Source organism: Solanum lycopersicum, chromosome 12 (genome assembly GCF_036512215.1).
Source record: "Solanum lycopersicum chromosome 12, SLM_r2.1".
In the NCBI taxonomy this organism is placed as follows: Eukaryota; Viridiplantae; Streptophyta; class Magnoliopsida; order Solanales; family Solanaceae; genus Solanum; species Solanum lycopersicum.
The window spans coordinates 6,089,884-6,106,891 of NC_090811.1; the positions used below are offsets into that span (position 1 = coordinate 6,089,884).

General features: G+C 34.1%; 1 long non-coding RNA gene across 1 annotated transcript; it reads left to right on the forward strand.

Annotated features, from left to right (window-relative positions):
- Positions 1-11,806: 11,806 nt before the first annotated feature.
- Positions 11,807-15,719, forward strand: LOC104644857 (uncharacterized). The gene is made up of 3 exons (XR_738733.4): positions 11,807-12,047; positions 15,258-15,316; positions 15,497-15,719. It is a non-coding gene; the product is annotated as an uncharacterized lncRNA (long non-coding RNA).
- The last annotated feature ends 1,289 nt before the right edge of the window (positions 15,720-17,008 follow it).

The following is a 17,008-nucleotide window of genomic DNA, read 5'->3' on the forward strand; positions in this document are numbered from 1 at the left end:
ATTTCATTGGTTGATTACTTGAGCTTTCGATTTCTTAAGTGAAAGTTTGATTTTTCATCTTATACTCTCTTCTAACTTCTTCTTTTTTATCTCAATTATTGAGATTCGTAAACTTGAATTTAAAATTTATTCGTACTAAAGTTTAAACATGATTAAATGCACAAGAACATAAAGGACATATCATATAAAGGAGTGAAAGCATTTGTTGAGAATCTAATTTCTATCTTTTTGCTCTGATTTTATATTATCATAAAACTATGAGTGATGAACAAATAGAAAATATTATGTTATAACTGAAAGAAATGAAGTGAAGATCAATTTGTAAAAATGGTGATTTAATATGACATGTTCGTCAAGTATCATATCCAACTAATTAAATTTGTTCTTCATTAAATATTTATGAGTTTTACATTAATTGTGTTAAACATAAAATAATAAAGGTCTAATACTTTTTTCATTTGGTTGACTATATAACACAAATATTTAATGATATTTATTATTTACTTACAAAATAAGATCTTCTCTTCTTTTTCATGCCCATTATTTTTTTAGAAAAAAAGATCTTACCTCATTATTTGAGGTTTATGAACTTAATTGACGTATTAGAATTGAACATGATATTATAGAAAACATATCTAAAGCGAAGAACATATCAATATGAGTTAAAAAATTTGTATATAGATCGGTGATGAAAAATGTAGAAATCATGTAATAACTTAATAATTCATGGAGTGAAGTTAAATTTATAAAACTACAATCTAATATTATAAGTCCATCAAGTATTCAATCTAACAAAATAAATTTGTAATTCATTAAATGTTTATGAATTTTACATTAATTGTGTTAGACATAAAATAATAAAAATCTAACTTTTTTTCACATCGTTAAATGACCACATGTACAAACATATAACGATATTATGGTCAAATACATAAACAGATTCCTAAACTTGTTGGACTTTTTCCCTCAAATACCTTAACTATACTATTTTCTTATTGAATCATTGAACCATTCATAATTTGTTTTTCTTTAAACACCATTGGCCGATGTGGAACCAGATTTTGTGAGGGGTATTGATAGAGAATACATACATTGTTCCAGAATTCATTAGTCCAATTGATAGTAAAACTGTTCGAGAATAATTGTGTTTTACTTTAAGTCATTTGAACAAAATAGAAAATAAATGAGACTAACATGTAGTTTGTCTTCATTCTTGCAATCAAAATCATTGCAATACAGACACAATTAAAGACATTTACAATAGAAAAATCGATCAAAATCAGCCAATAGTGTTTAAAAGAAACAAATTATGGGTGACTTAATGATTCAATAGAAAAATGACGTAATTGAGGTACCTAGAGAGAGAAAAAATAAGTTTGGAGATTTGTTTATGAGTTCGACCTGATATTATTATTTATGCATAATACAAAACCGTTCTATATAGCATACACATCATAATAAATCAGTAATGTGAGTTATTGTGATTGTACGTAATGTTACACTACATACATTCACTATTATATTAATAATAATTATGAATCATTTTAATCAATGTCCTTTATTTTTTAATTTTTATAATGACAAGATAATCATTTACTATATAATCATAAAAAATTTAGCGATTTGGTGATAATATTAACAATCTCAAGTCTTAAAATAAAGTTATATAATCATAATGAGTGAAAAAGTTGTACTTAAGATTATTTCTTATCATTGCTCCTTCACATAATAGTAGAGCCGTCAATATGAATTAGACCCGTTGAGTCGGCTTGGCCTAATTCGGAATTTAACAGGGTTGGGCTAAGGTTTTTAGAGCCCATTTAGGAAAAGGGTTTTTTAGCCCGACTTGAATAAGTCTGGTGATTTGTGTGGCTTGAGAAATATCAGTAGGTCGGTCCGTGGTCCAACAAAAATTAATTAAAAATATTATATAATATTAAAATTTAAAATTAAAGAGAGTCCAAACTCAAAACAATTAGGGTAATATTTCTATTTAGATATTTATATTTTTACTTGAAAAAAACTTAATAAATAGTATAAAGATAATTTTATTTGTGGACACTTATGGGTTGGGCAGACCATTTTCTAGCCTACATAAAAAATGGGCTAGTCAAGCCTGATCCATAAAATGTCAAAGCTTGTATAAGTTAACTCGGATGGGGTGAGCTAGCCCATATTGACAACTCTACATAGTGAAAACAGAACAAAAGTTTAAATTAGACTTTAATTATCAAATCATATTGTGGAAATTTAAATTTTAATTATCAAAGCACCTTTTATTATATTGTGATATCATATAAATAAATTTTTGTTACTTATTCCTTTTTAGGTACATTTATATATTTTACATTTTTTTCAGTGATAAATTATAGATATATTTGTAGGGTAAACTATGTGGTTAAGCAAATTTATCCTACTTAATTACTCACCATAGCTATAGTTTGCTATAATTACCACTCACGACTAATATTATACATTAATTACGTGGGCTGACTTCGAGTTTGTATAATTAGCCACATTTGTTATATGTATAATTCACTAGAATATACAAAAACATATGTATAATATACAATTATCTAATCAATATACATATATAATTCACCTCTCTCCCATTCTCTGCCCTCTCTCGCTCGTCTCTCTCCTCCCTCTCTTAATCTCACTCGCCTCTCTCTCAATCTCGCTTGTCATTTATACAAATGCATATGTATAATATACAAGTATCTAAACAATATACATATACAAATCACCTATCTCCCTCTATCTGCCCTCTCTCGCTCACCTCTCTCCTCCCTCTCCCAATGTCGCTCGCCTCTCTCCTCTCTCTCTCTCACACAATCTCGCTTGTCATTAATACAAATGTACATTTATAATATACAATTATCTAACCAATATACATTTACAATTCACCTATCTCCTCTCTCTCCTGGTCTCGCTCGCCTCTCTCTTCTCTATAACACATAACTACGAATTATAATTATCAAACTATAGTTATGGAGAGTAATTAGGCTTTTTAGTAGTTATATATGAAAATCCCCATATTTATGTCGTACTTTTTTAGAATTTTCAAGAGACATAATGTATTTGATATAATTTGCTAACTATTATAAAATATTTCACTTATGTCGAAAATATCTTCTATATTTCATTCATTTGAAAAAAACTTTAAGAGAAAACATTCTTGCAAAATAATTAAATTATTAGCAACAAATAAATATCAATATAAAAAATGTAATTTTTCTCCTGTTAAATCTTTGATATATATATATATATATAAATATTATTATACAAATTGAAAAAATATTATAGTATCATTGAATTCAATATATTTATTGAAATTCCTGTTTCCGTTTGTCATTTGAAATTTATGGCTTAAACAAAATAATAATGTGTTTAACAACTCCTTTAATCCAATTTTACAATCTCTAGTCTTTGCTCGTACTGTTGAATATATAACCTTTTGTCTTGCCCTACTGAAAGAATTTCCATTCAAATCAATTGGAAACCCCCTTCTTAACATCACCACCAACTCAATATTGATGGCTTTATTTCTACTACAACAAGAATCGAAGGTATTGTGGAGTCATTTGGGATAACACTGGCTGTTGGAAGGTGGGTTAAAATAAAAATTGTGTGGGTTGAATGCTACTTTATGAAAACTTTCGCGTTGCTTAAGGGGGTTGAAATCGTTTTTCATCAAGGCCTGTTTCCAATCATTATTGAAACGGACTCCACAGAGGTAATTACTTTATTCATGAAAAATGAAGATTTGTTATTTAACTCTTTAATCTCTCAATGCAGGTATTGGTTGAGGAAACTGCAGAATCCGGTAATCCAACATACTTTTAGGAAAGGCAATATGGCGCAACCCATGTTTTGGCAAATCAAGCTCGAACTAGTAATACTAATGAAGTTTGTTTAGTTTTGTAACACCTCCTGCTAAGGTGTTTAATAACATATAGTATTAAATAAATAGTATTAAATAATATTAGTATTTACTGTGTACTAATTCTAGTCCTATTAGGATTAGTACTCCTTAATCCTAGTCCTATTAGGATAAGTACTCCTTCCTATATCTCCTATATATATCTCTCATGTATTCCCTTATTAGGTTAACATTTCAATACAATCAATATTCTTTCATGGTATCAAGAGCCAGAAAACCTAGATCTTCTTTTCTCTAGTTTTTTTCTCTCTTTAGGGCACCGATCGTTTCCTCTCTTCTCTTGGGCGGCGGCAGCCATGACAACCGAGGTGGATACTCTCGATTCACTTCCTTCTGGCGTTAAACTCCTTCTCAGGCATCTTCATGCCCTGATTCCCGAAAAATTATCAGACATAAATTACCCTACATGGAAAATCACCGTTCTTACAGCCCTTGAGGCCAATTACCTTCTCAAATACGTCGATGGAAGCATAGAACCACCGCCGGCAATCATCACCGCCACGGACAAATCAGAAAAAACCAATCTGGCCCATGCCGCCTGGAAAGCCGTGGATGGCCAGATCCGATCATGTTTGATTGCGGTCATCTCTCCCACGGTTCAGAAACACGTCCGCTCCTACATAACTGCTTCAGCCCTGTGGACGGCCCTCGCAACACGCTATGCATCAATTTCCCACTCTCATATTTTTTAATTGCGTGATCGTCTCCACACAATTACCAAAGGCACGAAAACTATGGCGGAGTATTTAGACGAGGTCTCCACCATCATCACAGCCCTCGACACCGTGAACAAAATCATTCCCGAAAAAGATCTCGTCATGTGCATCGTTCGGGGGCTCCCATCAGCTTACTCTTCCATTAAACAGGCGGTTCGCATCAGTCCAACGCCCGTTGACCTGGCTACTCTCTCCTCGTGGCTAAAAAGTGAAGAAATCAACGTGGATCTGGAGAGCAAACTTCTTCTCCAAGAAGCCGCTGTTATGGAGCTGGCCACCGCCCTCACCTCAAGCCAGAACTATCGCGGGGGGGCGTGGTGGCGGCCAGCAGGGGAGTCACGGTGGCTATGGCAGAAACAGTGAAGGCCGCGGGCGCGGCGGTCGGCAGGACAGTCATCCGCCGTACGACGGTCAGCAGCACGGCAGCAACAACAGCCTGCACTCCTTCGACAGCGGCGGGCAGTCATCTTCCAGCGGCGGGCAGGGCACTTACGAGCGGGATTGTCCAACTTGTCAAATCTGTCAGAAAATAGGACACACCGCTGTTCGTTGCTGGTTTCGGTATGAGGAGAGCCGAAATAGTGATAACCGTGCCAATTATGCATCTCAAGCCGGCCCCTCCTCTGAATGGCTGTTGGATACCGGGCCAACATGCACGTTACTTCTGATCTATCCAAGCTTAACGCTCCAAATCCATATCATGGCTCCAATGGTATTACTGTTGGCAACGATGAGTCCCTTAATATTTTCTCACACTGGCACGGGTACCATTAAAACCCCCACCGCTATCTTTCACCTAGGTAACCTTACCCACGTCCCTTCTATTAAAACCAATCTCCTTTCAGTTCACTAATTCACAAAAGACAATAATTGCTCACTCTTGTTCACCTCTAATGATTATCAGATCCTAGACAATACTACCAAGAGGGTGATTTTTCAGGGCCCCTGTGAGCATGGTCTGTACGTTCTTCCTGGCACAAGTTCGTCTGCCCACCCAGTTTCAGAAAGCGTTCCTGTGGCTCCGGTGGCTCTTTCGGCTGATGGCCACAGTCTGTTGTGGCACAGTCGTCTGGGTCACCTGTCTACTCAAATAATAAATTCTTTAATGTCTCAATTAGGTTTTTCTTCCATTCATGTAAACAATTGTGACTCTTGTTCAATTGTTAAATCTCATAAATTACCTTTTACTTTATCTGAGAAGCGTACAACTGCACCTTTTCAACTTATTCATTCTGACGTATGGGGTCCTACCGCTGTTCCTTAATTTGCTGGTTTTCGCTATTATATTTATTTTGTGTATGATTTTACAAAATACACTTGGTTGTACCCACTAAAACACAAATCACAGGCATACACCACCTTTGTCACTTTTGAAAAAATGGTCAAAACACAATTCAATTCTCATGTTAAACTTTTTCAAAGTGACAATGGAAAGGAATATGTAAATAACATCTTTGGCCAGTTTCTGCAATCCCTGGGAATTATACATCAAACCTCCTATCCATACACTCTCGAACAGAATGGGGTGGCTGAGCGTAAGCATCGCCATCTCATTGAAACGGTGGTTACTCTTCTACATCAATCTCATCTCCCTGTCTCCTTTTGGGTAGAAGCTCTAGCCACCGCAAACTACCTCATTAACAGAATGCCCAGCCACATCCTCTCCAACAAATCACCCTATCAACTCCTTTACCAAGAACTTCCCAATTATACCAACCTCCGCGTCTTTGGGTGTCTTGCCTACCCTTGCCTACGCCCTCATATTACTCACAAATTACAACCCCGATCCCGTCGTTGTATTTTTTTAGGCTATCATCCTACCTCCAAGGGTTATCGCTGTCTTGACCCACAAACTCATAAAGTCTACATATCTCGTCATGTCAAATTTGTCGAAAATGAGTTTCCCTACGAGTCTATTTCCTCCTCCACAAATACATCATTCATTGGCGTCCTTTCCCTTTTTCCAACATACTCACAGGGTCCCTCACCACCTTCCCCCACACCTCTACCCAATACCCAACTACCCCTCATCACCCCTTCGACCGTCACCCACAATACACCCGCAACCACCACCCACACTCACAACCAACCCGAACCACCCCATACCCACAACATCTCCAGCCCGATCCGTTTTGGGTCCTTCCCGGCCACCCCCAAATCACTACCGCCCGTGCCACCCCCCAATACTCATCCCATGTTAACCCGTGGCAAAGCCGGTATCTTTAAACCCAAAACCTTTCAGGCTACCATACTACCAAATACACCCCTTCCCGATAGTGAACCAACAACCTACTCTGTTGCCTCAAAAAATGCTTATTGGCGTCATGCTATGGATGACAAGTTTAAGGCTTTGACTGATCAGAAAACTTGGGTTCTTGTACCTATGCCCCATGGGCGGCACCCAGTGGGCTGTAAATGGGTGTACAAAATTAAACACAATACAGATGGCAGTATTTCCAGGTACAAGGCTCGTTTGGTTGCTAAAGGCTACAATCAAGAGTATGGGCTTGATTACTCCGAGACATTCAGTCCTGTATTCGACAGGAAACCATTCGCCTGGTACTGTCACTCGCTGTGCGCAACAATTGGCTCATCAATCAGTTGGATATTTCCAATGCTTTTCTTCATGGCATGCTTGATGAAAATATGTACATGACGCAACCACCGGGCTATGTTGATCCCCGCTTCCCTCAACATGTTTGCAAACTCCAGAAGTCTCTGTATGGGCTCAAGCAAGCCCCCCGTGCTTGGTACACACGTCTGAAAACGTTCCTCCAGGGACTCGGCTTCACGTGTTGCATACACGACACGAGTCTGTTTACTCAACATTCAGCACACGACACAGTCATTCTTCTTGTCTATGTAGATGATATCATTATTACAGGCTCTACTGCAGCTCTCATTCAGGATGTCACTCGAGCTATGCATACTACCTTCAAAATGAAGGACCTTGGCCCGTTACATTTTTTTCTGGGAATGGAGGTTTTTCGGACAGGCAGCGGCTTGTTTCTTCATCAGTCAAAATATGCTCGAGATCTGTTGCAGAAAGCTGGACTGGAAAAATGCACCAGTCAACCAACACCGATGGCAGTCTCTTCGTCTACGAATGGAGCCGACACCCTCTTTGCCGATATCACCCACTTCCGCAGCCTCATTGGGGCTCTACAGTATCTGGCCATTACCTGTCCTGACATCCAGTTTGCTATCAACCGAGTTGCTCAGCGCATGCATCAACCAAGTGAACATGATTACCATTGTCTAAAACGCATTCTCAGGTACATTTTTGGCACTGTTGGTCGTGGTTTACTCATTCGACCCGAGGACTTGGAGCTTCGGGGGTTCTGAGATTCAAATTGGGCGAATGATAAAAATGACAGAAAATCTACATCGGGGTTTCTCATTTTTTGGGGCCGAACCTGATCTCCTGGTGTACAAAAAAAAACCCAAGGTCTCTCGGTCCTCGACTGAAGCTGAATACCGCGCCCTTGCTCTTCTCGCTGCTGAGACCATGTGGGTCACATATATTCTTCGCGAACTCCGCGCCACTCACACTGTTCCTGCTCTCTATTGTGACAACAAATCAACTATCTGTGTGGCCAAGAATTCTGTCCTACACACCAGAATGAAGCATGTTGATACCGATTGTCTCTTTGTTCGTGATGAAGTTCAGGACGGCACCATGACTGTGCAGTATGTACCCACTGAAGAACAACCGGCTGATATTCTCACCAAACCTCTCCCGAGCCAACAACAAGATTACCTCAGTTCCAAGCTTCTGTTCGCTTCCGCTCAGCTCAGCTTGAGGGGGGATAATAACAGATAGTATTAAATAAATAGTATTAAATACTATTAGTATTTATTGTGTACTAATCCTAGTCCTATTAGGATTAGTACTCCTTAATCCTAGTCCTATTAGGATTAGTACTCCTTCCTATGTCTCATATATATATCTTCCATGTATTCCCTTAACACTTCAATACAATCAATATTCCTTCAGTGTCTCACTGCCTTCCGGAGGATATTATGGGACACATAACTACTAAACAAGTGTCCTTAGCTACTGTCTACTTGTATTAGTCTAGCGAAGTTTGGGAATTCTAATATCCTTGATGTAATAGCTATCTAGGTTGGAAACTTCTCTGCCCCCCCCCCCCCCCAAAAAAAAAATCAATATGTCATAGTTGAGATTACTATGAGATTTGTTCGAGCTTATATATTAATTATTATAATTTATACGATATACATTATAATTTTAGTTAATTCAGGTGGGTCTTTTAAATTTTAATATGATTTTTAGATATTTAAGATGTTGATTTTTTTGTTTGTTTATTGTGAAGGGGTCCATTTTAAATTTTCATAATTAATGTATTTTTTGTCATCGATCGTTAACTTTTTACTCAAAATAATATCGACATTCATAATAATAAAGCAATAACCAAAGAAAATGAATTTAAAACTAAAAGTCATAGTTAAAACAAATTCTGTAATTTTGAAAGAAGCATACACTTAAATAAAAGCAGAAAAAAAGAAGTAATTTAAGAAATGCATTTCCAAAACATGTTGAAGCAGGCACGTCAAAGGGGACCTGCTTCATCGTGAAGTCTTAAATTCATACTAAAAATAAAATGAATTTAATAATTTCAAAATATTCTACACTAATTAAATTAAAGTTGAACAAACAAAATAATTTTTTTTGAAAAAAGTTCAAAACATATTGAATCAGACATGTCGATAGAGACATACATACTTCAGCACGAACTATCAAAGTAGAATATAAAAAATGGAAAATGCACAAGTACCTCCTCAATCTATGCCCGAAATCTCAGAGACACACTTATACTATACTAAGGTCCTATTACCCCCTGAAATTATTTTATAAGTAATTTTCTATCCCTTTTCGACCTACGTGGCACTAGCTTGAAAAAAATCAACCAGCGTTGGACCCACAAGATAGTGTCACATAGGTCCAAAAGGGATAGAAAATTATTAAAATAAGTTTAGGGGGTAATAGGACCTTAGTGTAGTATAAGTGTGTCTCTGAGATTTCGGTCATAGGTTTAGAGGTACTTGTACATTATCCCTATAAAAAATAATTTTTTAAATACTTTTTTTGAAACATGCTGAAGCAGACATGTCGATACGACGGAGACTTGCTTGCACAAACTGTCTCCTATAATGTCATTTTCCCAAATTCAAACACCCAACCAACCAAGGATATTTAGAAAAGAAAAAAAAAAGAGAAAAAGAAAAAGAAAATAGTAAACAAAGTCAAAATAGGAGTTAATATCTCAAAAGATCATTCAATTTTGGAAATTTATCTAACAAAGTCATTAAACTTTATTTTGCATCAATAAAATCACTCAACTTAGACTTTTATTTCAATAAAATCATTTAACTAAGGGCCCGTATGGATGGGGTTAATAAAAGCAGCTTTAAAAAAGTACTTTTGAAAGTGCTGAAACTTATTTTTAAAATAAGCAATTATGCGTTTGGATAAAAGTGCTGAAGTTAAAAAAAAGTTGTTGATGCGTTTGACAAATAAGTGTTGATATACAAGTTTTTAAATCAAAATATCTGAAATACCCTTAAAAGTTGTTAACATAATAAAAGTTAATTAATTTATATTTTACAGCCATAAATAATTATATTTTGCTATCATTCACATATTTCTTTCTCATCACAAATTATTTATAAAAAGAATATAAACTTATTATAGATTTTAAAGATATATAATTTGAATAGATCAAAGAATGATTTAAGATTTTAATTTAGTTTCATCCATAGGTAATAATAATAGTCTATCATTCACATATTTCTTTATTATCATAAATTATTTATAAGAGGAATATAAATTTTATCTAAGTTATATGTGCAACTTATTTTACATTTTAATAATATATAATTTGAATAGATCACTTGAAAGATTTAAGATTTATTTTATTTTCATTCATTAGTAATAATAATTGTCTATCATCCACACATGAAAAGGGAAAAATTGAAGAAAAAGATGTTAGGGTTATGTGGGTAATTTGGAGATTGTATAAAAATATGAAGGGTAAAAATGTAAAAATATAGTCAACTTAAAACAGCTTATAAGCTGGAAAAAAAAAAAGCACCCCTACCCCAGTTTTTAACTTTTGGCTTACAATAAGTTTTTTTTAACTTAAAATAAGTTATTTTGAGGATTGTCAAACAGCTAAATAAGTCAAAAACCAGCTTTTAAGCTGAACCAAACAGGCTCTAAATTTATCACTAAAAAAACATTTGAAATAGTAAAAAAAATTATTTTCTATCTCATATAAATATGCACCCTATAAATGAATAAAAAATTTAAAAAATTGTTAATAAACTTTAGGAACAAACTTAATTAATGAAATACATACTTTTATAATATTAAAGTATGTAAGCATTATGACATTATTATAATTATTTCAAAATAAAAATATTTACACAAAATTGACTAGTTAAAGCAAAACATCAAGTTGAAAAATTTTAAAGTTATAAAAAAAGATCAAGATTAATAGAGCCAAAATAATTTTAAGCTTTAAAGAAGAAGTACAATAATATATAACATTATTTATTTTATTTATTTTTTAAAAAAAGTTACAAAACAAATAAAACAAATTTTATTAGAGCATTGTTGTTTAATTTTTGCATTCTAAAAGAAAAGCTGTTAGTTATAATATATTTAGAAAGATATTTGAGGTCACAATTTTAAATATTATTTTAGTACTTTTCTTTTCTAATGAATCCTAATTAGATTTGTGAATACAAATTTCATCGATAATTTGTTTGTGCTGATTCTCAAAATCAGATACACTAGTGAACCAATAAATAGAACTCCTAGTTATTTCTTTTTATTTAGTAATTAGTGTATTAAGATAAAGAGTATTTGTTTCAATAAAGAAATTTTCCGTAAAAATTTAGATTAGTTTTCTTAATTTTATTTATTTGTGGGGTCTATTTTATATGAAACAAAAACAGGATAAATTTTGTTTAGTGATTTTACTAACACAAATGTCTAAGTTGAGTAATTTTATTGATATGAAAATCTAAGTTGTGATACAAAACAAACTTCAATGACTATGTTAGATCAATTCATAAAGTTGAGTGATTCATAGATATAAAAATTTAGGTTGAGTGATTTTTTTTTGATAGAAAACAAACTTTAATGACTTTGCTAGATCAATCCTAAAGTTTAGTGATCTTTTAGATATTAACTCTCAAAATAGTTCTAAAGTTATCATCACCTAAGTGTGTTTACGACGGCGACGAAGCTGGACGACACTGCTCCAAAGTAATTTGGCTTCTCATTTGATTCCTTCTTCAAAAAATCATTCTCAGGCTCCATAATTCTCTAATCATCAATTTCAATTTCACCAAAAAAGGTAACATCGTTTCCTTTTTTCACATTTGAAATTGGTGCTCTTGAATTTCCCCCTTTTGAACTGTTCTGAAGTCTCAATGCGCTTTTGATTTCTAGAATTAATGGACTGGTTATTAAACTCAAGTATATTGCGTTGTTCTCTTTTTCTCTATTTGTTGTTGCAATTAAAGAGTTAAAGTTCTAAATTTCGTGGTTCTGCTGTGGACTTTGAATTACTATCGTTTCATATAGTTGTTGCTGCTTCTACTGCCATTTTGTTGTCTTTTTGATAACCATGGTCAGCCGCTTGCACACAACTCGACTAATTCCACGAATACCTCCCATCACTAATAGGTACCAAGTAACTTTGTCAACCAAGACTAGAAGAAATCACCTAGTGATTGTCTCTGCAGACCTTATGGTTCTCAACGCAGTTCACTGACTACTAAGTCACAAATTGGGGTTGCCATTTGGTTATCTTTTTAGCCGAATTTTGTACTGTTGACATTCTTTGAATTGGAGCAACGCCGCGGTGACTCAACTAAAAAAAATAAGTTAATTTTTTTTTGAAACGGGTAAAAAAGGGTTACAAGGGGTAAAATGAGTTTAAAAGGGATTAAAGGAAAAGGGAGTCACCACCTAAGTTTTTTTTTAGAAAACTAGAAAACCGATTAATTAATTAACTTGAAAGAAATGTTTACGAAACCAATTTGATTTCTAGGTAAGGGGTTCAAGTTATTCTGAAGGTAAGGGGTTAGACACCCTTCAAAATCCACAACTGTGGTTCCCGACTGAGTTCATTTTTTCAAATTGAGAAGGAGAATAAAATAATGTACAAATACAATAAACATGCAATATACACAATAAAATAAAATAATAATATCGGCCTAAGGTTTGCCTAACATCGATATATACAAAATAATGAATTGAAAAATATAATTCAAACTCCTTTCAAATAGCTTCAAGGAAGCAAGTCTTGGGTACCTGTAAACACACTTAGTAAAAGTGTTGGTAATAAATAAATATGAATAAAAATGAATTAATTAAATAGTGACTTAATAATAAAAACCCGTCTTATGAACATGGGAGGCCTTGGAAATCGACGGTAATTTCTTCATTGGCCAATTCTAACAACTAAAATATACAAACTTAAATTAAATTTCCGTCTTTTAAAATGGAAAGACCTCCAAAACCGACGGAAAGTTTATATCCTTGGCCATTTAACAAGTAATTCTCCTCTTTTTACTCTAAGCTGGGTGATTTTAGGAGGATGAGGGTTTTGGGGTGATTCTACCTAGATTATTAGGTTTAGATTGAGTGAAACGAAGTAATTAGACATCAAATGACGTAGCTTAAGTGACCAAGACATAGGGGAAAAAACAAACGACCCTGACTTAAATTGACAAAGTGTCATTCACAGAGGGACTGACGGGCTGTCATTTGAATCACAACATGTCAATTGGGTCGTGGTTTATGTCCCTCCTAACAAGGCTCTATTTTAAGGAGCGTAACTTTTTATTCTGAACTTGGATTTTAGCAAACTCGAAGGCTAAAAAGAGGATTCAATTATCTTTAATTTGATAGGTCATGAGTCACCTAAGTCATTTTTTTTATAAAAGATATGACCATTTGAAGCTGACTCAATACTTGAAGGCTGGCATGTCCCCCCCCCCCCCTCACGGTTCACTTGATGGACCGTGTGAAATACCATGTGCCATATAGACAGGCGTGGTTCCTCACATGAACAAGGATGGTTATAGGGTGACTTCCACGGTCAACTTACAGGACCTTGTGGGGTTTCACGGACCGTCTAGCGGTCCGTGGTTCCTCACAGTGGCCTTGGGTGGCTCCTGGTCATTTTGACGGGCAACCCGGCGGCTCGTGTGAAGTTCCACACTCCTGAAGGGGTTTGTAGTCCTCCACATTTTTCCAAGTATGAACCACGATTGTGGTGGCAGGTCGCGGTCCTGTACATGGCTCGTGGACCCCTCTATGGTTCTCTCATTTTTCCTTGTGTACAGTCCAGTTAGATTTATAAGGTGTTTCAGATAAAGATTAGAATAATAATTAATAAAAATAGGTGCATAAAAATATTTTAAATTAGATTAATCGTATCTTCGCATAAACTAATGATGATAAGCAGTTACGCCAAATCCAAATACTTAATTTTATTTATTTATTTTCTTACCATATAGTCTATAACTACTTTTTAGTAGAAGATTGTGGGAATCTAAATATCATTTCTTTAGTTGAAATTTACCTATAAAAGGATGTTAATAGGCTTCTCCCAAATACCCCACATTCACAAAGCTACAGTATTCTTTACCTTCTTTTCTTTACCTCTTTGAAATGTTCCCCCTTCCCCTCCCCGGTTTTCGAGATCGGAAATTTTCAATCGTCAATCATCCCCACTATGCAACTTCACTACGATGAACTAATGAGTCTACAACAATCACAATTTAACTATCAACCAGCGAACGATTTTGCATTTTTGGAAAATCTTGGGCCCATGAGACTTTTTGGTGGACAGAATACATTTAATAATAATATTATTAGTTTTCAAGATCCTTTTATGCTTAATCCGAATGTTTTAAATTTCAATGTAGCTCATCAAGTTCAACAAGAACTTGGCTAGCAACCTAACAATATTGGGTCGGCTTCGCGAGTTAAACCACCTCGCGTCCTTTGGACTGATGAGTTGCATCGAAAGTTTCTTGATGTTGTTGATGCATACGGCGGACCTTGGGGTTATCATAAATTTTACCCTTCACGTTATTTATTTATTTATGCTCAAATTTTTTGTTTTATTTGTAAAACATAAATCATGTGTATTCGTCTGTCTTTTTCTATTAAAATTTATACCACATAAAATCTATTAAAGAGAAACCTACTCTGTAATTTTTTATTTTATACTTAAAGTTCAAGTTCAAATTCTTAATAATAAATAAAGAAATTTTATTTATATCTCACCGCAACATCTGATGATTGCATGTCGCTAGTAACTAGCATGTAGATCTATTTTTTTCACTCTTTTTTATTTGAAAAAATATTTGGATGAAATTAAAGGTAAGTAATCAGATAATTTTTTTTAATTCAACAAAAACAATTTTTTTTTATTTCATGATCTCATTTTTTAAAATTAAGATATCAAACTAGATCTAAATCATCTATTGAATTGTTCCAAATTAGTGGTATACATATATTCTTTTTACAAATTTTAATTTGTTTGCAGCTTGGAAGGAAATGACACATTTGAGAATAACTCATTGTCAAATTAAGAATCGCTTACAGGTTTTTTATATAATTCTTTTTTATTTACAATCATCGATGAAAATAAATTAATGTTTTGTACATTTAATAATATAATCTATTTGAATTTGTACATTCATTATATTTCAATCTATCTATTTGATATCCGTAATAATAATTCAATATGATATATACTTAAAATATATTATTGATTTTCTGCAGAGATATAGAGCTAAGCTCAATCCAAATGAGGCTGGAGGAAGAAAATGTATAAGAATATATTTTATATGTTTGATTTATGTATTTTATTTTAGTTTTAGTTTGTTTAATCATCACTTTGATTTATGTATTTTATTTTAGTTTTAGTTTGTTTAATCATCACTTTTATATTTAGTAATTCGTTAAATTCAATTTTCACATATATATTATATTTAAAATGAAAAAAATTAAGGGGCATTTTGGTACATTTGACATAACTTTAATTTAGAACCACAAGATTAAAAAGTTTTCTTTCTTTTCTTAAACTCCGTTCCAAGTCAAACTAGGTCATTCTTTTTTAAACGGAGGGAGTACTATTCTAATAGAAGGGTGGTCGCCTCAAAGATCATTATGAAGCAAGTAAAGTTACATCCGTAAGTGGTGAACGGGGTCATTAGAATGCCAGAATGTTTCCCAACAAATGGTTGGTAAATTGAAAGAGGTGATTAGCAAGTTGGTAGATTCTTAGCACATGACATTCATTAAAGGGAGACAAATTATGGGCGCGATTTCGATTACCAATGAAGTTGTTGATTCCAGAGCTAAGCAGAAGAAACCACACTTTCTTTATAAGCTGGATATAAAGAAAGATTATGACCATGTTATTGGAGATACCTTATGAAGGTATTAGGAATGGTGGCTTTTAGAAAAAATTGATTGAAATGGATAGAGCTATGTATTTCGACAATCAACTTTTCAGTTCTAGTCAATGGTTCTCCGACATGATTTTTTCCAATCACATAGAGGACCTAGACTTAAGTTACTACTTTCATTTTTTTTTTAAATAGAGGATTCAAGCACGGTGATCCTTTGTCACCTTTTCTGTTCCTAATTGCTATGGAAGGATTGAATAACATGATCAAGACAACCAAATCACAAGGTTGAATTTACAATTTGGAAGTGACACATCTATAATATGCAGATGCTACACTTATCTTTTGTAATGTTGAGGAAGATCAACAAAAGTACTAAAGAGTGATTTGTTCTGTTTCAAGGGGTCTCTAGTCTGCATATGAAATGCAGGAAGAGTGAATCAATTTAGTACTTGATGCTCTTCCTACTTACATGATGTTCCTTTTTCTATTCCAACAAGGGTCACCAAGAGGCTGACAGTATTAGAAGAAAATTTATATGGCAACGTGGTAACGAAAATAAAGGATTTCACTTGGTAAAGTGATATCTAGAAACAAGAATGGTAGATTAAGAACCTAAACTTGTAAAGTAAAGTTCTTCAAATGAAATTGGAAGTATGCAAATGGTAAACCAATTGATGTGGGAATGTGTGATTGGGATAAATATATAGCAAAAGACAAATGGATGATCAAAGAGGTGACTTTCCCTTATGAGGTCAGCTTTTGGAGGTCCATTAGGAATTTGCGGGATGAAGTAAAGAACAACTCAAAGGTGAATTTTTTTGATGGGAGAAAGATTGTTTTGGAAGGATAGCTGGCATGAGAAAGCCAACTTGGAAAAGTT